Source organism: Danio rerio, chromosome 21 (genome assembly GCF_052040795.2).
Source record: "Danio rerio strain M-AB ecotype USA chromosome 21, GRCz13ab, whole genome shotgun sequence".
Taxonomy (NCBI): Eukaryota; Metazoa; Chordata; class Actinopteri; order Cypriniformes; family Danionidae; genus Danio; species Danio rerio.
Window position 1 is genome coordinate 41488886 of NC_141041.1, and position 27009 is coordinate 41515894.

A 27009-nucleotide genomic window follows, 5' to 3' on the forward strand; every position below is an offset into this window, starting at 1 on the left:
CTCGGAAACTACGAGTCCAAAAGACATCAGTCAAAATTCGGATTGTGCAGTAGGTATTCACCTAGAAAATGAGCACACAAGCATGCTTATCTGGCTTTCAATGACAGATGAGTGGTCGTTTGAGTGCGCAGAAGAGCGGAAAGTGTACGGAACATAGTTATTCTACGTTACGTGTTACGTTTCAAATATGATATCGTAGTGGACCATCTCTTTAAAGAGATAGTTCACTCAAAAATGAAAATGTACTCACTATTTACACACCCTTCTTTTGTTAAGCACAAAACAAGATACTTTGAACAAAGCTGAAAACCTGTAACCGTTGACTTCCATAGTCGGAAAAACAATTACAATAAAAGTCAGTGGTTACCGGTTTTCATCTTTTTTTCAGAACATCTTGTTTTGAATACCCTTGTGTAAACTGTGGCCACCCCAATATGATTTAGTTGTTGATATTATGAATTTAAAAGTACTTTCACAATATTTCAATTAATCAATTAATTATTTAATTAATTAACTGCTGCCACTAAACTATTGTGGATTGATCAGTGCCAGCGATGCAGTGGCGCAGTAGGTAGTGCTGTCGCCTCACAGCAAGAAGGTCGCTGGTTCGAGCCTCAGCTGAGTCAGTTGGTGTTGGAGTTTGCATATTCTCCCTGCATTCGCGTGGGTTTCCTCCGGGTGCTCCGGTTTCCCCCACAGTCAAAACACATGCTGTACAGGTGAATTGGGTAGACTAAATTGTCCGGTGTGTGTGTGTGTGTGTGTGTGTGTGTGTGTGAATGAGTTTGTGTAGATGTTTTCCAGAGACGGGTTGCGGCTGGAAGGGCATCCGCTGCGTCAAATCGTGCTGGATAACTTGGCGGTTCATTCTGCTGTGGCGACCTTGGATTAATAAAGAGACTAAGCCTAAAAGAAAATGAATGAATGATCAGTGCCACCGACATAGCTGATTAACTGAGATTGCACACTTTTTATTAATAAAAAATTATTTTTTAAATGAAAAAGTTGTTTTATCTGATTACAAACAACAAATCCAAAAAAATAAAAAATAAATAGATGCATTTTGAAATCAGCTTTTCAAAATCTAGTTTATTAAGCAACTCCGTTATTTTGCTGGTTGACTTAAAAGGGTAAAAAATCTCAATGATTTTGTGGGTGTATTTTGCAAAGAGGTACATCAATAGAAGAATATGAATTAATATGTTGTGGCTCAAAAAGGAGCATGGATAAATGAAAGTATTAGGGTCTGTATAGTAAGTGTGTGTGTGTGTGTGTGTGTGTGTGTGTGTGTGTGTGTGTGTGTGTGTGTGTGTGTGTGTAGTAATGTCTTTTTGTAATGTCAGTTTGTTCATTTGTTTGTTTTTTATTAATTCATTGATTAATCTTCATTAATTTCAGACATGGCATGGCAAAAATAACTTACCTGAAAGGTGTTTTGTAACTAAATATGGATTTTTATTTGGTTTGCATGTGTACTCGCTGAAATATTTCAAGGAATAAATTACAATATTTCAAAAGTAATTAATGGAGTTAATTAAAACTTAATTATTTTATTAACCAGAAACAAAATATAACATTTATCATTGTTCACAATATATACACAATTCATTATTTTTTGTGTGCCACCCCAAGATTTGGTGTGGCCTTACTTGGCTACCCCTAAGAAAATTTTCTGGGGGCGCCACTGTGTTCAACAGAAGAAAGAAACTCATAAAGGTTTAAAACAAGTAAATAGTGAACAAATTTTGACTAAAATTGTTGGGGTCAACTCTCTTTTTAACATTCATAGCATAAGGCAAGACTTCATTAAAACCATAACTAAAAAAAATCAATAAATTCATTTATCCTATTGGGGCCAAGAGCAATTATGAGGCATCAGTTTCTTAAGATCCCATTGCCTTCTTTTGAAAAGTGTGTGACATTTTCAAAGCGATTATGATTTTAGTCATTGTGAAGGAACACCTGTAGAGCAGAGCAATCACCGCGGGACAGAGAGAAATGTCAGCGCTGAAATTAATTAAGTAAAAGCCTTTTTCCAATTATTCATCAAAAGTCTGCAGTGAATCAGTTTGCTTAAGTGATGATAGTATCGCTGCATTAAGGTGAGGATCTTAAGGCTCTCGAGGCTTACTTTGGCACACTCAAAGGACTCGTGGTCATTTGTATTGTTGAATTGCTATAGTTAAACTAATGAGGTTCCTTTGAAGGGAAATGAGATGGTTACTTATAGTAGACTGGTTTGAGCTTGAGAAAACCAGTTCTGATGTGTGACCACCATGCAATGCAAATTCAAATTCTTTGAATAGAATCAATCGAGTTGTAGACCTGTGGAATGTTGGTATACTCCTATTTAATTGCTGTGGGAAGTTGCTGGATATTGGCTGGAACTGGAGCACACTCTCATAAACGCCAATCCAGAGCATCCCAAACATGCTCAATAGTTGACATATCTGGTGAGTATGTATGCCAGCCATGCAAGAACTTGGAAGAACTGGGACTATTTAAAGGTTCAGGACACCCCGGAGAACTTTTTTTTATATTAACAGATGTGTGTGTGTTGAGCATCAGTTAAGACAATGTTAGCACCTGTCAGCTTTAATTGTGGGGAAAACTGGATAATTTTGAGCTTTTGTCAGCTAATTTCAGCTTCCGGGTTTAAAATGATTTTTGGGGCGGGATCAAAATCGGCGACGTAGCGCAGTACTGCAAGTACAATGATGACGCGTCGGTTTCTCATTATTATTCATAGCGGAGTTTCCTTATCCTATGAGAAGAGCCGGCTGCTTAATTATTCATGAGACCTGCCAGACCTGCCAGTGTCAAGCCCGAGCTGAGAGACACGGAAACCACGGCACAGTATTTAGCCGTTCATATGCGTTTGTTTCCATCATCCACGGGGTTTGTTGCATGTTTTCCCCCGCGATCTTGTCAGGGCCGATCATACAGCAAAGCTGTGTGTGTACTGCTAGCATTTTTGTCGGGAGAGCAGCACGAGAATTAGAGAATGGCGGACGCTGTCTTTTATCAGGAGTTCGTTCACATTCAGACACATCGCCGTGCTGCTGTGTTTGCCTAAATCCTCCAGATTACCAGCAGGACTAATGGTTAAAATAGACAGGAGAACTGCTGCAAGTCTGCTGGATACGGGGATTGAGGGAGAAGTCCTCATTTATAGGGTTACATGAACACACATCTTTATAATGATATAAATTGTGGTTGTCTGTATATGAAATTAGGAATAACAAATGTAGCAGGGCATTAAATCACTGTTCATTTCTTTGCATTTTAACTTTGTAAACTATAAACTCATGCGTCTCCTCACGGTTTGTCTCATTTAGTGAGCTAACTGACAACAACAGTTGTTCGCTCACGTTCTCCCCTGCTGGCTACGCCCACTCCTGCCCGATGCTCGCGGAGCTCGCTGGAAAAATTCTGAAGTAGACTTTAACCGAAAGTGGGGGGTGTCATGGCCCTTTAAATTGTGTACTTTGTATAATCTTCTATTCAAAGAGATCAATAAAGATAATATCACTATTTACACAATCACAGTTCATAAAATCAAATCATGAAAAACGTACCCTTTAAAAAATGCGTGTAAAAGTAAATTTAGCAATTTATACCAAGCCCAAAAGAATACGTAAAGATATATTATTCTAAATTTTGTGTACAGTGAGCAACATTCCTTATACAAATACAAGGGCTTAACAAAACATTAATACTCATACCAGGACCGAAAACTGCCAATGACATTTTGTTGAGAAATACTATGCAAATGCAGTCCAGTGGTTCAACAGTGCCTACTAATCATATACAGGAATACCAGCCTGATCTCACGAGGAAACATAAATATTTTACATGTGTCAGTTTAGTGGCTGATTCGTACGAGGTTAGTCGTATAAAAATGTACGATTTCAAAAAGGAGGCGTGGCACCCAACCCCACTCCTAACCCCAACCATCCTTGGGTGATGAGCAAATTGTTCTAAATTGTATGAATTAGATCATACAAATATATACGAATTAGCGACTAAATCAAACAATTACAAATTACCTTGAGATTGCATTGGCAATACAAATAAATGACATTAGCATTACATCTTAAACACCTTTAATGCGTTTAAAAAGATTTACGACTGACAAAGAAGAGGTTTTAACAAAAGCTTTGCCTATCAACAAACTGCTACATTCTACACGCACGTTAAATTATTTGTATTAAACTAACCCACTAATCTATACTACCGGTCAAAAGTTTGGGGTCAGTTTATTATTATTATTATTTTTTTTATTTTATTAAAAAAATGTATTAAAATGATTAATTTTTCAATTCACCTGTACCGCATGTCTTTGGAGTGTGGGGGAAACCGGAGCACCCTGAGGAAACCTACGCAAACGCAGGGAGAACATACAAACTCCGCACAGAAACGCCAACTAAGCCGAGGATCGAACCAGCGACCCAGCGAACTTCTTGCTGTCTTGGGTTTTTCTCTGAAGAAGTTGTTACTCCACCTCATTTAGAGCATCATTATGGGAGTTTTACGTTATAACTAACGTGGTTCAAACGATGGAACTGCGACAGAGAAACTACGAGCTTTAGAAAACTTTCGTCACTACATTGTTCTTTTCCCAAACGATGCATTATACTAGTTCATCCGCTAGTTACATCATTGTTTGGGAAACACACCCCTGGCTGTTACACTGTGGAAGTCAATGAATACTGGTTTTCAACTTTTTTCAAAATATCTACTTGCGTGTTCAACAGAAGAAACTCATAAAAGTTGCAGTTATTCCTAAATATTTCATTTTACTATAAGTTACTACAGTATTTTATGTGTTACAAAGGGTATTTGATTTTTTATTTTATTATTATTATTTTGCTGTTATATACTATAATTTGTTTCTGTTTGGTACAGCATATTATTTACAGTAAATAACTGAACTCAACAAGTATTCCTCATATGTTTCATTGACAGTTTTATTGATCACTAAGATAAGATTGACTTGGATTGAAGTTGCTTCGATTTAAAAATGAAAATTGCAAAATTAGCTTTGATGTATTATTTTTTTTTATTGCAGATGTTTGTTTTGTTTTAAGGTCTGGTTTTGTGGTGGCTGTACTTTAAAATTAAATTAATATCATCTTAATTTAAGTGATGAAAGATTTTGAAATTCTAACAGTAAACAGAGCTACTGTAAGCTACTGTCAACACCTGCTTGGTAAATGCTTGAAAATGAAATGTAAAAGTAATCAAAAAGTAATCAGATGTAATCAGTTACTTTACTTTTATAAAGTAATCGAAAAGGTACACTATACATATTACATTTTAATTAGGGTAATTTGTAATCTGTAATCTACTACATTTCCAAAGTAACCTCCCCAACACTGCAAATGAGTTACATAAAGCTAAATTTGTTGGCTGATAAAAAAAATGTCTGAAAATATGTGAAAGGAGCTTTTAATTTTGCATATTATACCAAACATTTAATATTAAATCTAAAGTGTCACTTCTGCTATAGATAAAACCAAGTATATTATCAATAATGTACCTTTTCAATAGTCTTTTTGTGTTCTCAAAATAGCTGGAGGTTTTGCTAATTACAGTACAATAGCCTCAAAATACCTCGGAACACTATCACTCCAGAGTCGAAAGTAATAGAAGATCAAAATGGCTCCCAGCTAAAGCACTAACTGCTTTAAAAACTTCCACGGCTTACAATACATTCCCGAATCAATATTTCATTAACTGGAAAGAGGCGGAATGTTAATATAAGAAGAACTTTTGCAGCAGACACAATGAAAGTTTAACTATAATGAAACATTGATGGAGATGAAATGTTCGTACAGTTTCAGCGCAAAACGGCAGTATACAGTACAGTATCAAGCACTGATAAAACAAAATGATCACATTATTAAGTGCTTTAGGAAAAATTTTAAACTGAAGGTATAGGCTATTTGAAGAAACGTTTTCGCCACAAATGTTCAAAACATGACCTATAAAAGGGACAACGGGGTACAATTGTGTTATATATGAGGGATTAGGTACAAATTCAAGCCTAGTACCTGAAGTAGTTGCCTATTTGAAGTATTTAAATACTGTATTATGATATATTACCATCTAAAAACCAGTCTTCTCTTCGGCTGTTTTAAACGTGACATTTTAATGATATTTATTAAACAGAAAAAAATCGGGTTGCTGCATTAAAATAAATACAAATCAGACCAAATAACATGCTCTCATTTGGTTAAAGACGTTGCAGAGAGAATTTTAACAAATAGCAACAGTGACACCTAGAGATTGAAATGAAGAGGAAGACTGGGGTTTTCCCAGAGAAACACGTTTTCAAATTTAACATCAAGAGGGATTAAAAAAAACTGCAAAAATCAAGAACCCCTGGTATGCAATAATAGTGTAATTTTCCCATCCCCGTGTTCACACTGGTTATTAAAAAAATAAATAGCCTTTTCTCATCCACTCATACACATTATGAGGTGGTAAAATATAGTGACGATTGATTGCATTGCGTTTGTAACAAATTAGTATTCATTAGCATAACTGGAAATTAAAACATATCAAAGGCTTACAAATCCTTTTGTTAAAAGAAGGAGGTTAGCATAAAATAGAAGTGCTGTTCTCAATTACTCACCCTCGTGTCATTTTCATGTCAAATCTTGCACTCAAAAAAAGTGACATTTTCTGTTTGGTCAAACTACTTATATAAAATGTCCTGGAACAAAACAATTCTTAGGATTGATTTTGACAACTTAATTGTTTTATTTTTGATCTACTTACGTTTTTAAAGTTAACCAATATTTTAAGTTAACCTAATTTCTTCTTGTTGTCTTAACACAAACCGATGTGGAAACCAACTTTATTTATTTTTTCACAGTGAATGTTTCCTCTTCTCTGAATATAATTTAATATAATGTAACATAATATAATATAGTGGAAAATATGAATGTCCAAAAAAAAATGGAAATCAGCTGCCATGATTCTTCAAAATATGAAGAGTAACATATTTTTTGAAAAATAAATAAATTGAAGAAAAAAAAATCAATCAAGTGTTCACAAATTTTTCTTCAACATTGATCTCCACTGTGTGTTTGAGTGCACTATAAAGATATAAATAGTGTGAGCCATCTGTAATATAGCTTTATGAATTGTAAGCTTTTATTCCTTACATTTATTGTTTTATTTAGGAACAAAGAAGACAAAAACTTGATTTTCTTGCTTGTTATTTACTCTTTAATCATATTTAAAAATAAAGAATACTACCTTTAAACAAGTGTATGAACATGCATTACTTAAACATTGTTTTCACAGAGTTGTCAGTGTTCTCGAGCTGAATCCTCTCTGCTCTGGCTGCCTCGTGTTGCATTTTGGGAAATTTCATTTCAATTAGTGCACATCATAAATATAAACAATACTGGTTTGATTACTGATGGTTACTAGCTATGTTGGAGCTAACTCATTGTAACGCTAATTATGTAATAATATTACTTAAGTAACGGTTAAAATAATTTTACTTTTTAAAAATAAGTCAGCCAAGATGAAATCTGCACGTTTAGAAATCCGAAGATTTCTGCAGATTTTCAGCCCCTCATTAAGTCTATTCATTTAGTTGTGTGTAAATGTGTGTAAATTTATATTTATTCAGTTTTTTAATTAATTACAGTAATATTATTGACTCATATGAAACTGTTTACTTACAATACAGTTTGTAAAGTAATATTTTCTGTCTTTAGATATATGGTAGATTAATTATATGGGAGACTTGCTTTATTTACCAAATAATTGCATCTAATAGGCTGTGCATTGTAAAGATTAGATAAAAGTTAAAAATGTCTAAATTTTTATTTAACATATTAAGTTTTTTGTTGCAGCACATCCAAAATCATTCCACATAAATCCACAGATTTTTCACAATTATTCTGCGCAGAAACAGCAAAAAATGTCCGTAGATTCTGTCTAAAAATAAGTAATAATATTTGAGTTATTTTTTTGAAAATGTAACATGAGTTACTTTTTATTTTAGTTAGCTTTTTAAAAATATATATTGCTAAATTAAAATGAAAGTATTCACGATGAATCACACAGTCAATGAGAGAATGTGTTTATTATTTTGAAAACATGGAAGACAAGGAAAAGGGAATTGTCTCAATGGACAGTGATTTAACTTTAGACAAATAGTACAAAAGTAGCAAACACATTGCTTTATACTTTCAATAATCTGTATACTCTGGGGTCAAGAATTTCTTAAATAACATTATCCTAAAATATATATATATTCATGTGTTTTCTTAAAGGTAAATGTAGGTGTATGTTAAACAGAGCATTAAATGCGGAGCTCCTCTATTAAAAAAGAAAACAAAAATTTCTGAAAGAGATCAAACCTCAGCCAGGTAATAAAAAGTAATGCAAAAGTAACTCAAAAGTAACTTAACACATCACTTACCATAAAAAAGTAACTAAGTAACACAACTAGTTACATTGCTGTGGGTGTCACTCAATACTGCAATGCATTACTTTCAAAAGTAACTTTCCCCAACACCAGTTACTAGGTTTTCCAACCGTATACTCTCAGAAAAAAGTTACACAGTGGTAAAATAATAATCCTCAAGGAACAGTTTTGTACCTTTGTAAAAGTTGTACCTTATTTGGTACAGAAAATACCTCTTATGATACTGTTCTGTACCTTTTATGGTACAATTAAAAAAAGGTACACAATTGTTCTCATAAAAAGGGTACATACATGTTGGACAACTCCACCTTTTATTTAAAATATCCATGAAAATAAATATTACAAGGCGAAGTGATTTTATGAATAATCTTCATATTAAAACATGAATCCATTTAAAAGCAAATGTTTAAATAAACTCATAAACATTATTATTAAGTTCTACAATACAAAATAACTGGTAAAATAAAACTATAGGTATTGTAAACTAAACGTTTAAGGCATTCTTAATATACATTTGGTAAGCATTTTCTGATAAATACAGTTTCATTATTGATATCTGAACCCTCCGGTGTTTGCATTCCACTGCGCACGTGAGCTGGCAAAAGTCCTCCATATGCAAAGTATTCATGCAGACATTTTACTATTGTAAAACTAATCAAACATTGTGCATTTATTATTATAATACTTTTAAATCTGTTTCTATTTTAAAATTAAGTAAATTAAATATAATAAGATAATATTATAATATTATAAACGTATAATAAAATAAGTTTAAGTGATTACAAAGATATTTTGTGAAAATTGGAGGAAAAAAAAAGTTTATTGTACATGTGAGAATGTGTTTCTGTAACATTTTTGTGAAGTGTTTTAAAAAGTTTAGCGAAAAATAGATGTTTTGATTGATGTTAAATTATTTTTTTATTCTTTATTGTAAATGAAAAAGGTGCATTCACACAAAAATAAACTTTTTTGAAAACATTGTTTAAAAATACATTTTATGTTTTATATTTACTGAAAATAAATGGATGGATTTTGGATATACAGTAGCAAAATGCCTTTAAATAGTCCTTGAAGGAACACATTTGACATTGTTAAGGTACAAATTCTCCTGTCACTGTAGTGGTACCTTCATGGATCACATTTGATAAAGGTACAGTATTGGATCTGCAGGTTTTAAAAACCAAATGTACATTTTGCTTTCCCCTAGTACAGATCGTGTTCCTAAATGTACAAACTGCAATGGTACAAATTAGGTTCTTTATCTTAAGGTACAATTCTGTCCCATAAAAAGGTACTGCCCCAGTGACAAGGGTTTGTACCTTCCTTGGTGCAACATTGTACCATTTTTTCTGAGAGTGTACAGTTAGCCACTCTAACATGGAAACACACCTACATATAATTCACATTTAGAATTTTTTATTTATTTATATTGCAAACTTTGCAAAGATTTGCTTTACATTAGGATGGAAACCCAACTATTGAGTTCCGTATAGCCACCACAGTTAACAGATCTTAAATGGATAGCTCACCCACAAATTAAAATTTACTCACCATTTACTCACCCTCAAGTTGTTGCAACCCTTTATGAGATTCTTTATTTCATTCAACACAAAAGACAATTTTGTGAAGAAAGCTGAAAGCATGTTACCATTGACTTCCAGAGTAGGAAAAGCAAATACAGGTTTCCAACATTTTTCAAAATATCTTTTTCTGTTCAACAAAAGAAAGAAATTTGAACATTTATTTTATTTATTTATCTGATAAAGTAAGGCGTAGTAAATACTAAAGCATGATGGAAGATCTAAGCAGAAACACTTAGGAGGGGAAAAAAGTGAAATTGTGGAGTACCTTTTACTTTAAGTCTCAAGGGCAAAACATCCCACAGCGTCTTGCGGTTTAGGCCTAGTGGTATCTGCCACAGATTTTATTAGTAAGGCAAAATCATTTGTTACAATCCCCCACAGGCTGATAAATGAACTTCCCCGGGCACTCTGAAAAGAGCTCCAAAAAGTGTTTTCTTTTCAAAGAGCTTCTTGCTCCCTGTGTACCTCATATCTGTACATTGCAAACTTAAAGGAAATGAAGACAGAATACTTTTAAAAAATTCAAAGTAGGCTTGTGTTGCAGTCGTACATGCAAATACTAATAAGCTCATCATTAGACACACTCAAAAAAAAAAAAAAAAAAACAAGGCATTGAAGGAACTCAATTTAACTTAGGGCAGGATTTCCATCCAATACATTTGTTTAACTAAAGAAAAATCTATTTACACAATTAAATGCAATTGAGTTGGTCCAACATGATTTTATCAAATAAAAGTTTAATAACACTTGTATTTTTATTTAACTTAAACACAAAGCTCTGATATCATTCATGGCTATTATGTGTAATACACTTCAAAGTCTCTCAGTTTTATTTAAAGTTATCCTAAATAAACTAAAAGAGCCATTTTAAGCATATTTCATGAGTAACATATACAGTTGATTGAGACTGATCTCAGAACTCATTTTAGGACAGTTAATGCTCACTGAGCAAAGCAACAAGCTGCATTTTTGCTAATTAGGCTGCAGACAACCAAAGCATGGGTGTATCTCAACACTCAAAGGATTACATGAAACTCTTCTAAATCTTCAAACTAAAGTGAAAATTAAACTCTAACAAGTCTTTCTAATAACTTTAAAGACCTAGGATTACTTTTATTGTCAACATTTCCCTCTCTTAATAGTTAATACAATCCTGTGCAAAGCATGCTGGGAACTACAAATCCCCTAACCAGGTAGTTGGGCCAACACAATTCCTTCATATTGTCTCAACACAAATCGCTTAAGTTAACTTAATGGTTTACAAATTTGGGTGGATTGAACATAAAACGAATAAACTGGCCAAAGAAATTACAAGAATTCTGCTGTTTCAGCTCATTTTAAACAGGTAGTTTGTACAAGCAGCAGTAATCCTTTTTTTGAGTGCACACTGCAGACTCGAATAGACAGCGATTGAAAAGGGTGGTTCTTTTTTTTCTAAAAGTGGACCTTTTTGCAGGTATTCTCCTCAATTTCTATTAAACTGAGGTTCAAATGCTGCATTTTAATGACATTTTAAGCTCTTTTGCTGCATTAGCTTATATCCAACAACTTTGTCAAAGTGCTTCCTATACTGTTTTACCACAAAGTGTTTATTTATAAATAAATCTGTTTAAACAGTTTTATAAACAATGTTAAGAGATTAGAATTTTTTTAAAAATTAATAAAGAAGTACAAAAAATACATATTTTTTAAATAATAGACAAATTTATTATCATGCATCTTAAAAAAAAAATTAGAAGTCTGTTAAAACCAACTAAAAACATATTAAAAACTATAGTCTGTAGGTAAATAACAAACTGGCCCGCTCATTTCCTCAGTCAGAATTTGTAAATTTAAATAATTAAAAATTATATTTGTCTTATCGGTTATTTTTTACAATTTATGATGGCATACAGTCAAAAATAGGACAAATTGGCTGTTAGAGGTCAAATGGTGTATATGCACATTTTTAATCTCAAAACCAATAACAAAACCACTGCTTGGTAAATAAAAAGCATGTGATTTGTATGTTCAGTGACAAGAAACATAGATTTTTAGGGAAGTTTATTTATAAACTAATTTTGAGAGGATCACATGCTTATGATTGCTTGTGGCTGGTCCTGCATTATCCAATTAATGATTCACCAATCAGACGATTCCTAAGACACTATAAATACCCTAAGTTCCATGTAATAGCCATCTTTGTTTTGAGGAATCCCCCCTTCCACCTCTACTCTTCCTTTCCTAGATGGGTGGCCAAGTGGTTAGCATTGTTGCCTCACAGCAAGAATGTCACTGGTTCTAGCTTTTACTAAGCCAGCTGACGTTTCTGTGCAGAGTTTACACGTTCTCCTAATGCTCACATGGGTTTCCCTCGGGTTCCCCAGTTTCCTCCCAAAGTCCAAAAACATGCAACTTAAGTTGCTTGACTAATCCAAATCGGCACTATAGACATGCTCCTGGACAGAAGTTATTTCTAAGGAGCAATCACTATCTGTTCATTAGTTACTACAGCAGGGGAGATCTACCTGAGCTCAAACTCCACTCTTGCTATGCAAACAGGAGGGAGCTCCGGGCTCAAGGTTCTTATGAGCTCAGGGTTCTCTCCTAGGACAGCATGCCAAACAAGCTTTATAATCAATCATTAGCTAAGTGTGAACTCTTGAATCTATTGTTTAATGCAAATTACCAAATATCACCACAATCTTAAAGGGATAGTTAACACAAAAATGAATTTTACTCACTTTTTACTAAACCTCAAGTGGTTGCAAATCATTACGATTGTGATGATTGAACACGGCGAGGCAGTGACGCAGTAGGTAGTGCTGTCGCCTCACAGCAAGAAGGTCGCTGGTTCGAACCTCAGCTCAGTTGGCGTTTCTGTGAGGAGTTTGCATGTTCTCCCTGCCTTCGCGTGGGTTTCCTCCGGGTGCTCCGGTTTCCCCCACTGTCCAAAGACATGTGGTACAGGTGAATTTGGTAGGCTAAATTGTCCGTAGTGTATGAGTGTGTGTGTGAATGTGTGTGTGGATGTTTCCCAGAGATGGGTTGCGGCTGGAAGGGCATCCGCTGCATAAAAAATTGCTGGATACGTTGGCGGTTCATTCCGCTGTGGTGACCCCTGATTAATAAAGGGACTAAGCCGACAAGAAAATGAATGAATGAATGAATGAATGATTGAACACAAAAGAATGTATTTTGAAGAAATCTGAAACCATGTGAAAAAAAACTTCTGTAGTAGGAAAAACAAATACAGAAATCAATTTATTTAAAATATCTTCTATTTTGTTCAACAGCGGAAAGAAACTGATAAAAGTTTGAAACAAGGATTTTCTTTTTAAGGTGAACTATCCTTTTAATCTGCAGCTGATTATGTTTTCAACATTTCCTCTCTCACACAACCATTTTAAGCTTATATCTATGACGTGCAGAGAGTTGGTTCCCACACAATAATGTGTCTTTTACTTGTTTTGTTTATGATATTTTGCAGTTTTGCTCTAGTCTGTCCTTCAGCGTAAGATTTATTGGATTTATTTTAGGGCGCTTTATCATCCGCCATCAAATTGTGTTTTGGATCACTCGGAAAATAACAGCACACCTTTCGCCACAAAAAGAGAGCAAGAGTCGGTTCCTGAAGTAAAAATCCCATTCATTTTCTCCACAGGGGAATTGATTTTTACCGATAACTTATAAACCTTAAAAGGAAGACATACTGTAAACATTGTAAATCGATGGTTTTGCTAAGGCCATCATCTTCTATTTTTTCATCCAACTTCCCTTATTAAGAGTACTCATCTTCAATGGTGGTAATCCAGGTGAAAAACAACATAATTATTGCAAATGTTCTACAAGCTAAATGGTGAGATACAAAGTTCTGTCATGAAACTCTATTGGGTGCAGGCTGATCTCTATCCACATGAAAACACAAAAATGCGCTGTTATGCATGTTAAGGAGAGACCAAAGCCTTTTTGGTTTGGGTACAAAGCTACAACATGCTGTCACTTCAACAGTTCAGCCAACAGTTTTCATGAATAGCTAAGTTTCCATTCTAACATGAAGTGAAGCTTTTCACACACGCACAAAAATCCCAAATGTGAATTGGATGGGTTTCTGTTCATATGTTAAACCAGCCTACTGTAGTATTGGTTACCTCGCAACCAACAAGGCAAGCATAATAGAGATTTGTCATGTGGGTGTAATGTTTGCTACATCAAAGTTTATTCTGCAAATGTGTTTCCATCTCCCATTATTATTTACATTAACACTTTTTCAAAATTTGACCTCAAGCAAGCTTAAAATCCTTTTTATGACTTAAAAGATCTTTATTAGTAATTTCAATACAATCTCACGGCAATTCGTAACTTTTTCATTTAGTGGCTAATTCGTATGAATTTGTACGATCTAATTCGTACAATTTAGTACGATTTGCTTATCCCCCAATGACTGTTGGGGTTAGGGGTGGGGTTAGGTGCCACGCCTCCTTTTTCAAATTGTACCATTTCGTACGACTGAACTCTACTGACTGACACTAAACTGGCAAAACGTAAAATACTTACGTTTTCTCGTGAGATCAGGCTGGTAATTTGGCATTTCCATCACTTGTTTTTCATAGAAAACTTAAAAATAAACACAAAGTGAGGAAAACCTAGCTAATGACCCATAGACAGTGAACCCTGTAACACAGCAAAACTAGTAAACGCTTTTATGGGTAAGTGTCAAATGACCTTTATCGGCTAACAGATTTGCACAATTGGGTTTTACAGAAATTTGGAATTAAATCTAATTAATTAGTACAAATTAGCCAATTGTTTTTTTTTTCCAAGATTGGACTGGTTGGAGGATACCTTTAAAGTCCCAATAACCATGTGGTTGGCAAAGATAGGCTTTTTGACTCTGAAACAGTCTAAGCAAAAGCAAATGTGTTGATGCTTCAAAAGATTTCTAAAACCTTCTCAGTGACCGTGGTTGTTTTTGGGTATTGCTATGAAAGCAAAAGTTAGCAATAAATAAATAAATAAAAATAGCCAAAGAAACCGTTAAGGCCCAATCCCAATTCTATTTTTGTTTTTGTTTCCCTTCCCCCTCAAATTTTACCCCTAAGAAGTAGGAGAGCACTACAGCACCTGCATACGTCATCATATGTCATCGTGAGCTCTTGCTGCATATGAGATCAGATGATAGCGACTGCTTGAGTTATTCCAGTTGCGTCATTTTTTGGTACTTATCTTCAGGAAATAACTGAAGGCATATATTATGTTAACATAACGATATAATGTGGCAATAAGATCGTAACTGTACTGTACATTTACACATTGGCCATATTCATCATGTAAACAAACAAAAACAACATTAACATTAGAGGAGACACTGTAAAAAGCTCATTCCCAACCACTACACTTTTCTGACAGGGTTTTCGAGTGTTATCGAGTCACAGAATGTTGTGTGAGTTTTATACAGGAGTTATTATGATGGATTATAGATTGCGGAATTTAGCAGTTTTTATTTTATGCGTTTTTTTTTTTTTTTTTAAAGCATGAACGCGGTTATGAATATATTAAAACATATGCTTGTTTGTTATTTAAAAATCGTAATAACGACAAAAAATACTAATTTGTGCATCTCCTGACTTCCAGGTGCAGCTATACTGTCGTTGAAGCTGGTGGATTCTGGGAAATTTTCTTACTCCTTGGTTTCGAGTGTGGTCCTGAAAAATCTCCATTCAAAGGGCTATATACAGTACCCCTTCACCTTAAGTCTGGTTTATTCTTCTGCATCCAGTGACCGGCGTAACCCACGGCGCATGCAACGTGCATAGCTGTGCACTTATACTTCTGCACACTGTCTCTGTTGGTCTGCATTAACACTTTCGAAACGCTAGTTGGCAGTGAGGTGTAAATGTTCCTCTGTGTCGAGTTTCTTCGCTGCTGTTTTGCTTTTTCTGAACATTTCCGGGATGTACAAGTGGCTCAAACTCGCTCATTTTGAGGCAGGAACCGGCAGACGTGCAACAACTTTAACTATGAGGTAAACACAAAACAAAACTTTCCATCCGGACCTCCTTCACAGGACTCCACACTTGTAAACAATCGCTCCATCAGGCTCGCACCATTCACGCGGCTCTCTGTACCGCCCAGACTCGTCAGCGCTACCAAGCTGACCAATCACAGAGCTTGCGCTACACGTCGTTGCGACGTGTAGTTACATTTTTTGAGAGGTGCACAACAGTGACGCCGACGGCCATGGCGAAGGGCTATGCGTCAGCACCGTAGCATATGCCGGCGTTTGACGCAGAAGTATAAATCAGCCTTTAGCCCTACGCCTTCAAGCTAAAGAGAATTGGGACACCCCTACCCCTTCACATGAACACACAAAATGAGGGGTAAGGGGAAGGGCTAAGGGGTAGAATTAGGATTGGGCCAGAGTGAATTGAACAATTATATCTCATGTCACTATCACTATTCAATAACAATTGATTTAAAAGAGTCATTACTGTTCCTGTTGGATTCAAAACCAGGGTGAAGCAACAACAGTTTACAGTCACAACCCAAATTTTGGGTTTTTATTGCTCTGTTCTTGTAATGTGTTTTGTTGTAACATTGGTCTGACATCTGATCTGAATAAACTCTTTGTCAGTAAATGTGTTGTTTTAGTCACAAAAATGAAATTAACAAAATTTCTGAATTTTAGAACAAGCCAAGATCCAAACTCAGTGCAGTGCAGTTGCACTGTATGCTGGTGCACTGTCCACTAGGTTATGTGGGACTGTGTTTTTTCCCAATCTTGTCAGTCAAATGCAGATTCACCAAGTCGAAAAGCTTGTAAAATGCCCCAATTTTTTTTTCATTGATTTAGTCACGTGACCAGGGTGTTTTGAAACACTTCGGGACACTGGCTGCATCCAAAACTGCATATGTCCATACTACTCTATATTGTATGTTAAAAACAGTATGCAGGCCCAGTAGTATGTCCAAATTCATAGTTTTTGGAAAAAGGTATGTGAGAAGTGCCTGGATGACCTACTACTTCTGGTAAGATTCTGAAGTACGCATCTGATGGATGCTACTCTATCCCACAATGCCATGTGAGAAAATTCATGAATGATACGTGACGTGATAATGACTAATGGCAGATGTAGTACATCCAAATTCCATTCATACTACTCACATTCATACTATGTAGAACTTACTTTTGTCATTCATTCATTCTTTTTCTTTTAGTCCTTTTATTAAACTGGGTTGCCACAGTGGAATGAACCGCCAACTTATCCAGCACATGTTTTACGCAGCTGATGCCCTTCCAGCTGCAACCCATCACTGGAAACACATACACTACGGACAATTTAGCTTACTCAATTAGTATGTCTTTGGACTTGTGGGGGAATCCGGAGCACCCAGAGCAAACCCACGCAAACACGGGGAGAACATGCAAACCCTACACAGAAACGTCAACTGACTCAGCTGGGGCTCGAACTAGCGACCTTCTTGCTGCAAGGCAGTTGTGCTATCAACTGCACCACCGTGCTGCTTTTGTAATGGTCATGTAGTAAATTCAAATGTATTACCTTCTGAGTAGTAAGCAATTACAAATGCAGTCTGTGTTTCGAATCATAAGTGCTTTGAGATACCCACGTTGGGTGGATTCCATTCTGAAGGGCTCATCACTATGCCCTAATACCTTCGTAGGGTCCCTCTAAGGGATAAGAGCTTAGGGATGAGCCCTTCAGGGCTGAGTGCAGTGTGTGACACAAAACAACTTCATTGCTTAAAGGATCATGGACTATCAGTAGGGCCAGACGGAATCTGCGGACACTTTTTGGTAAAAGTCTGCGGATTTCTGCAGAATTATTTTGGGAGTATCATAACTAAAACCTTAATATATGAAGTAAAAAATAATATCTTTTTAACTTTTATTTAATTTTTAAGATGCAAATCCAATTATTTTGGTAAATAAAGCAAGTTTGTCATATATCTAGTAAAATACAGAAAATATCACTGTACAAACTGCATTGTACATAAATCAGATGAACATGTTCACATTAGTCAATAATATTACTGAAATTAATAAAAAAAAAAACTAAATAAATATAGATTTACACACATTTACTCAAGAAAATAAACAGAATTAATGATGGGCTAAAAATCTGCAGAATTCTGCTCGTGCAGATTGCGGGTATCAGTTGTATTTTTTAAAATCCCTAATTCCAAAGGGCCCTTCAAAGTGGCCAGCTATCATCACTTTGGTTCAAAGGTGCAGTATGTAAGTTTGACACTCAGTGGTTGAAGTAGGTATTGCACTTCAGGTTCAAAACAAAGGCAAGCACGGGTTGCCAGAATGAGGACGGGAACAAGTGATTTAGACCGTGTTCTAAATAAAAGCAACGGCACCCCATAGAACTAATAGTTTCCATATTAAAATGAATTGTAGTCCTAAAGCCTAGTTCACACTACAGGATTTTAAACATCAGCAGATCGCTGTGCTGTTCACACTACATGACTTGACTTTGTGTCTTTTGATCTCTGTGGTGTTCACACTACGCAACACTCCGTGAACGATCCACAAGAGGGGGGTCACACACTACATGATCTGACAACATCTCATTCCCCATCAGCTCATTCAAGCTACCAAACCACAGCCAATGAAAATTTGAGGGAGGAGTCGTCAGAAAAAGCTGAACACTGTTGGCTGCTTGTGTGCTGATTACATCACTGACAGCGTTTCAAGCTTTGGAGAAAGCATTTAAAAACATCGTCAAATCAGCTGATTTATGAGCGGATTAATCACTCATCTGCAAGGTTTGAGTGGATAGATACACAGAGAGTTTTTAATTTTTGTAATTTTATAACTCTTTGAAATAAAACTAACATATTTATAACACCCTGCCGTTTTCTAACTATCAGTGTATTTCTTTCTGACATTGTTATTTTATTTATTACAAAACAGTAAAGATCTGAGCATTTCTGCCTTAAATTACCATATTGGTCTTAATGACTGCATGCATGTCTGATACTTTTCGCTGTGACTTTAAATATGTGTTCATTTTCTTGCCTGGCAACTTCCTGCTAACATAAACAAAACTTTCTGATGGCAAAAACATCAATTTACTTCAGATATCTTTCAAAACAGCATATTCTGTGCTGTGAAATAGCTCCTGTTTGAAAGTGAAAATGAAAGCCAAGCCTTTAAGTGTTTTAGTATCTTAACTACATATTTATAGGCTGTATTACAAAAAAAATATTATATTTTTAGGGTAATGGTGTAATTAAATATGATGCCAGACATTCAAAGCTTAATTTTAATATCTCAATAATAGCTTTGAATGTAAATATGTTGTGACAATATGGCGTTTCATATGAGAACGATCAGAATGAGCAGTATGGTAATTCTAATAGTTAGAGAATTCTAGTTCCACTGTTAATAAAGCCTACTCTCATGTCTGTGCTAACGCAGAATGAAGCGAGTGCACCGATGCCCATTCTGACCAATCACAGATGTTTCTGCTGAGCTCCTGAACACACAGGCATTCAGCTCATGCTGATATGCTCTATCATTGGCTGTAGCTCGTCACTACATCTGACCACACGTGGGGTTGAGTCGGCCGACTGCTCTGGAATATTTAGCATGCTGAATGTTGGATTTCCGTCTGCGACGTGTCGGCGACGCGTCAGTAGTTCACACATAAAGAGCGGCGAGCGCCGAGCACCCGCAGATTTCTTCCCGATCACAGCCCGATCTGTCGGCGAGCTCGTTAACTTCCAAATCGGGCTCAAATCAGGCTTAAAATCCTCTAGTGTGAACTAGGCATAACCAACACCTCAATTTCTTACAGGCGATCAACAGAAAACTGACAATGGTCACCTCAGGTACACCAAATGCTATAAAATGTGTGTTTGGGTGTCATTTTGTATGACATTTATTGCCATATACCGAAAGCAGCAGGAGATTGTTCAACTCAGAAACTCTTGAAGATAAAATAAACCGTTTGAAATTGAACTTTAGAACTGTGAAGTATAATGCAAACCAACAGACAGTGATTCAGCATGTACATTTGATAATGTTAATGAGGGTTAATATGTATTAATTGTTGATTAATACAGTATATTATATATAATTACTGATTATAAACCTCACCATTTCGTGAGTGAGAGCATATTGTGTGCTTCTGAATGGCTGTATTTTAATTTCTGTCGTGTTTCGTATGGTGCAAACAGCCAAATCACCTGCATAGCTCTTTATATAGTGCTGTTAGGACACGCGGTTACAATTTAACCGGCTCACCTAATGTTTATGTTCATAATATTTATATCATTTGCTAATTAATAACCACCTCATGTGTAACTGAATCACATTTCAGAGTATGCTACTGTCCACCTGAGGTTGCATTTCGGTCACGAACGCATGCTTTTAGAGCCTATCTGAATGAATAAAATACGGTTTTCCAGCAAGGCAACCCAGGGTGCTGAAATATGATTGGCTAAACTGGCAGTGGGCAGGGTAAAATCATTAAAACAAAGACAGCGTTCCGGCACGGAAAACACATTTTCAAAGCAGAATATCTGACTTCAGCATAATTTTTCAGATAAATATGTTCACTTGACATGTTTCTTAAATATATGCGAACATATTATGGTATTTTTATGTTTTACAAGAGTCAAACTTGGATACAGCACCTTTAAAATGATTCTTCAATATGGCGGCCATGATTTCTTTACACTGAAGTGAACTTTGGAAGGCAATATATTCCATTTGGAATGCACCAACAGTGTCAGAAATGTCAGTATTGTATCAGCCATACCTACACAAAACAACTTAAGTTAGTTTTGCATCAGCCATAGCTATTAAAAACAGCCAAAACAAGTTGAACCTTTGAGAGTCAGCACTATAGGGATGTATAGACAACGAAAGATCTCTCAGACTTCATCTAACATATCTTTTAGATAAGCTTCAGGGCTTTAAATTGACATGAGGGTTAATAACTAATAAAATTAATTTACTTTGTGAGTGAATTAATCCTATAAACTGCTGTGATTCTACGATGGTTTGATTCATGGCTTTATGAACTATTTCGATGAAGGGGAGGGGTAACGCTTGTTATTTAAAACAACACATGTATGTCACAAACTCTGGATATACACCCATGTTACATTGGATTTGTTTTCAACTGAGGAAAATGTGTTGATAACAGATACTTATAGTACTGCATGCTTAGCTGGGGGAGTGAGGGTGTGGACCAGGGCTCTAAAGTGAAATTGAGGGCACTTGTCGGCTGAAATTGGGGCCAGGAGACAGCGTTTGATTCGAGAGCACACTGGAGCAGAGCTGTCTAACAAGAGCCTCGTGGAACTATGAGGACATTAGCAACAAATCTCAGCACTGAAATCTTGCTCTTACACTGATCCTGGTTTGGGTTTCTCGAGTGATGGTTGAGGTTTTAATGGATTAAGGTCAAGAAGCCTGATATCAGATCAGTGTAAAAGGGCAAGATATGCCTGCAGCAACAAACCCCAAAGATCCAGCAGTGGAAATTGAACAACATTTGCAGTAAACAGTCTATAGCTAGGACACAACTCGTGTTTTTTTTTTTCTCTCCTTCTTCTTAAAGTTCAAGACTTTTTGAAATGTTGTTATATCTCGTGTGAAAAGTAATCTTTAGCATATTTTTAAAAGTAGACAGCGGTTTAAAGTTATTACAACTATTCAATTACTGTAATTTGGTAGTTTTTCTCAGAAATGTTAATTTACAATTTAATTTAATTTATTTAATTTAAAAATAAGAGTACATTTTTAGTTTACTCCACTACTTTTCTTCAACTTGCAATCACTACTTTATTTTTACTTGTCTATGGGGATTAGAAAAATCAGTCCTGTGATTCCTGTCAAGTCAAAACCCACATAGAAGTAAAGAGGTAAATCACATTATAATAAACTACCTAAAGACTTGGGCAAAAGTGTCCAAGAAGATGTCCAAAATCTTTACACACATTGACCTAGAGACTGATTAGATGCATGTCACTGATGAGAAGATTACGGATATTTACTGTATGATGACTGAAATTGCCTTTAACACCCAGCAGTAACAAGATGTCAGATTGACATTGTACCCTAATGTCATGGGGACGTTGCATTTTGTTTGGAAATGAAAATCTGATTGACACCAGAATTTAATGTCAGACCGATGTCAATGTCCAACATTCAACCTAAAATCAACCAAATATCAACGTCTAATGATGTTACAGCTTGACATTGTGTGGCTTAACAGTTCCAAGTTACAATGGGTTTACTTACATTATTTTTGTAAAGTCAACTTGTTGCTTTTAAGGCGATTGGTTTACTCACTTTAAGTAACTAATCAATTTTTACAGTGTATGAACAAAAGATTTGTCAACTCAAAAATTGTTGAAACAAAAACCTGAAAAAGTTACCTGGTTGAGTTAAATCAACTAAATATAGTTTGTTGTAACAACTATCTAAGAAGTTTACACAGTTGACTTAATGTTATGAGTTAAATGAATTCAACACAAATTAACATGACAAATGCATTTAAAAAGAAACCTAGAACGTCTGCACAAATAATCTGTAATAACATTTATTATAACTTCATGAAAACATTTTCATTCAAGCAGAAGTAAAGTTATCAATTCAACAAATTCATAATAAAACTCCTTGAAGCAACAGGATACAATTTGTAAATTCGGTCCCACTTTATATTAAATGTCCCTAACTACTATGTACTTATATCAAAACAATAAATACAATGTACATAATGTATTTGAGAACACTTGTGGTGCTTTTGAGTTGGGATAGAGGTTGGGTTATGGACAGGTTTGGTGGCATGGGTAGGTTTAAGGGTAGGTTAAGGTGTAAGGGATGGTCAACAGTGTATTTACAAATGTAATTACAAAAGTTAAATACAGATGTAATTTCATACATGTATTTAATCAAGTATAAGTACACAGTAAATACATGTATTTACACAATAAGTACATTGTAACAAACTATTAGTTCCTATGTAAGTACATATTAGTTAAGGCCACTTAATATAAAGTGGGACCGTAAATTCAAACGCCTCTGAAAAAAAATCACGCCAAAAGTTATAAATCAGTCGTTATAAATAAATTCTCAAATAGCATTAAAATGAACCCTTTGGAATAATTCTTCAACCACGTTCCTGAAGGACCAGCTCTGCACATTTCCCATGTCTCTGTAACCAAACACATTTGATTCAGATCCTCGGCTCATTAGCAGAGACTGAAAGACCTATAATGTGTGTAACAGAGAAAGGAGACATCCAAAACATGCAGTGTTGGTGGTCCTCCAGGAACGTGGTTGAGAAACACTGTGCTAAAATACAACTGAATGGTTATTTTCAAATCCGGTCAACATTCAGAATGTTGATTAGACAAAACATAAGTGCAGACAATATTATAATATGTCTAATAAAGTCAAGTTTTGAGCCAATTTAATTAGTTTTTTTTTTTTTTTTTGGTAAAAGAGAAACTGGGTAGACAATACAAGGAAGTAAATATGAAATAAGTATTAATAGAAACCGCTTGAATTTTTTTTTTACAGTGTAGTTAAAACAATAATGAATTAAATTGTGCTTTGCTTTATTATATGATTTAACACATAAGTGTATTAAAATGACAAGTAAGCATACATCTTTCCATAAGGGTTGTTATTTTTTTACTAAGGTGTACAAGATGAAGGCCTGGTTTTGGAAAAGTGGAACATTTTTTTTTTTTTTACCATTAGATTCGAGCCCAGTCAGGATGCTGTTTACTGGGTCTCAGCTGATAGATGGGGGAAATGTGCAAAGCAACACCATTCCCTCAAATTATAAGCCATTAAGGAGCTGCTTCAATTTCACCCTCCTAATTTAATGAGGGGGACTAATGACACTGCAGAATAGGATAGAGGACTCTGTCTGGTTCAGATACAACAACTGGAGCTGGAAGTGTTTAAAGTAATTTGGCATTGAACATGTTGAGTGAATTAAATCCACTTTTTTTTAATAAAAAATATATATATATTGCACTACCCCTGCAGATGAAATCGGGATTTAAATACCATGGGATGAATAGAGAAAATGCCTTTTCACCCTCAGATTTAGCACATTTTATTTACAACTCTAATGTGAATAGAAAATAATACAATTTTAATGACAAAAAAGTATTAGCATTTTGTTTTATTGCTGTAATAAAAGCTGCTTCAGACATTTGTTTAAAGCCGGATGAAACTCCATATGGACATGATAATTTTCCAGAAAACATTTACAATAGAGATACAAAAGCAAAACAACAACCTACAATTTTGTAATTATTTAGCCCTGTTTTGTTCGTCATATTGGAAATAAGATTCAGGTCCTAATAGGAATAAGAACAGTTACATATTTTCTGAATCACAGAATAAAAAACTTAGATTCAAGAGTTCACACTTAACTGCTGATTGATTATAAAGCTTGTTTGGCATGCTGTCCGAGGAGATAGCCCTGAGCTCATAAGATCCTCAAGCCCAGGGCTCCCTCCCATTTGCAAGGCGAGAGGGGAGTTTGAGCTCAGGTAGATCTCAAGAACTCTCCTGCTGTAGGGATTCTTCAAAACGAAGATGGCTGTTATATGGAACTTAGGGTATTTATAGTGGCTTAGGAATCGTCTGATTGGTGAATCATAAATTGAATAATGCGGGACCAGCCACAAGAAATCATAAGTATGTGATCCTCTCGAAATTAGAGTCCTGACTTAAACCTAATTGAAATTCTCTGTATTTTCCTTGCCGACAAAGTTATGGCTAAGAATTCTACTGCAGCCAAGGAAGGAGATTAGAAGAACAGCAGATCAAGATCGAACAGATCTGTGTTTAGAGATTGTGATGTCCTGTGGCTTCAGATGTGCTGGAATCATTCAAAGCAAGTGCATTCCGATTCATTTTTGACTGTCGTAATCTTGAAAACTTTTAGGTGTTACCTTTCTTCAAGCTAAAATTATTGCTGTTCTCTAATTTCAACCACTGTGTTTCCACAAAAGAAGGGTATTTTCTTAAAGTGCCTTGGTTATTTTGTAAAGCAAATTTTGTTCCACTGGCATGGTATAGCCAACATTCAAAATTCTTTATAACAATGCAACAGTGACTAATTAACTTAACTTTTAAATTCTGCAATCATTTTATTTTAAATGCACAAGCAAGTAAAACAATAACATTCTATATGAATATTCCAAAAATATCACAGCACTGGGCGAGGCAGTGGCGCAGTAGGTAGTGCTGTCGCCTCACAGCAAGAAGGTCGCTGGTTCGAACCTCGGCTCAGTTGCCGTTTCTGTGTGGAGTTTGCATGTTCTCCCTGCCTTTGCGTGGGTTTCCTCCGGGTGCTCCGGTTTCCCCCACAGTCCAAAGACATGCGGTACAGGTGAATTGGGTAGGCTAAATTGTCCGTAGTAAGTGTGTGTGTCAATGTGTGTGTGGATGTTTCCCAGAGATGGGTTGCGGCTGGAAGGGCATCCGCTGCGTAAAAACTTGCTTGATAAGTTGGCGGTTCATTCTGCTGTGGTGACCTCAGATTAATAAGGTGACTAAGCCGACAAGAAAATGAATGAATAAATGAATATCACAGCACAAGAGACTACCGACGCATAAATGTAGGGATAATTATCCCGGACGAGCCCCCGTTAAATGTTACAAAATCTGGGTTTGATTTAAAAAAATAAATTGCAAAAGTACAGCTTGTACAAGTGGTTAAAATAGAGTTTTTTTTCTTAAGAAAAGAAAAAACAGCAACAAGGTTAGACTTTACAATCAGCTATGAGCAAACAAAGGAGGAATGCCCAATTAAACGCTGTCATGCCTATAAATGCAGGAGACTTAATTGTCAGTGAGGGCAGTGACTTCACATAGGTTAATGACAACAGACAGCTGCCCAGACGTATAGCAATCCAGAGGGGTTGAGGCTAGGATACAACTAAAACTAATTTTAGTGCCAATGGGTTATCAACCTGAAGTAAATCAACATTAATATGATTTAACGGCTTGTCATTTTTGATCAGGTAGCCTTGTTACCAAACTGATGTGGTATGGCTGGTGTAAGGTGATGATGCATCATGTCATCAACTTCCAGAGCCAAATGATACCAATGATTTCAAAGTGGTGTAGTTTTGAACAAAATCCAATGAACCAAAGATTCATTTCACTTCGTTTTGGCAGTTCAGAACAGTTGAAGGGAGTTCATTTTGACTTTGTAAACACCATTGCAAACATCCCAAGTCTCCTAAAAGTTCAGGGAGTCTCCCGCAAATGGATAGAGACTTCCAGATGCCCGCAAACGAATGATTATCTCCTGAAAGTCACGCGACTCCTGCCCAGTCCTTAAATGGTCTTCACTGCATCCCTTCTAGCTCTTCAGGTACATCGGATATGTCGGATGTCGCGTGCACTGTCTAAATATAGGCTAGAGCGTATGAAAGATTGTTTTTTGTTTTGTTGTTTTTATTATAACAGCTCACATCACAGTTTTTAAATTGTGTATTATTACATGTTTTTAAACGTAAGTGCTTCTATTTATATTAGTGAGACTTTGGTATAATGCAGATATGGGTAACGGGCGGTCAAATGAGAAGTTGGGGGGACGTGGTTGATTTGGCGTAAAAGCGTATGGTTGGAGGCTTGTTTCCGCGACTCCTTCTGGTAGTCCTTTCTGCGCATGCCCAGGCTACAATTTCAGCAGTGTTTTGCGACAGTTTGTGCCCGTCGTGAGGCATTTTGCTTTCAAACATTCAATTGGAAAAGGCACTATTGCGTCATCCATATTATTTACAGTCATTGGAGTAAACCCGTTGACTTAATTTTTATAATAATGCATGCAATTCATTTACTTAATAATTTTAAGTCAACGTTATTACAAGCTACAATAGATTTACTCGCAGTTCTAAGTGCAAACACTAAATTTCAAATTTCACCTCTCCTGCTGTGCATGAGCTAAGCTGTTGAATGGTCAGCGTAGGCTA

The 27009-nt window shown here is 35.7% G+C and overlaps 1 protein-coding gene across 1 annotated transcript in view; it reads right to left on the reverse strand.

Annotated features, from left to right (window-relative positions):
- wwc1 (WW and C2 domain containing 1) overlaps positions 1-27009 on the reverse strand; it is a 462139-nt gene that overhangs the window by 249544 nt on the left and 185586 nt on the right. The gene's annotated exons all lie outside the window — the stretch shown is intronic.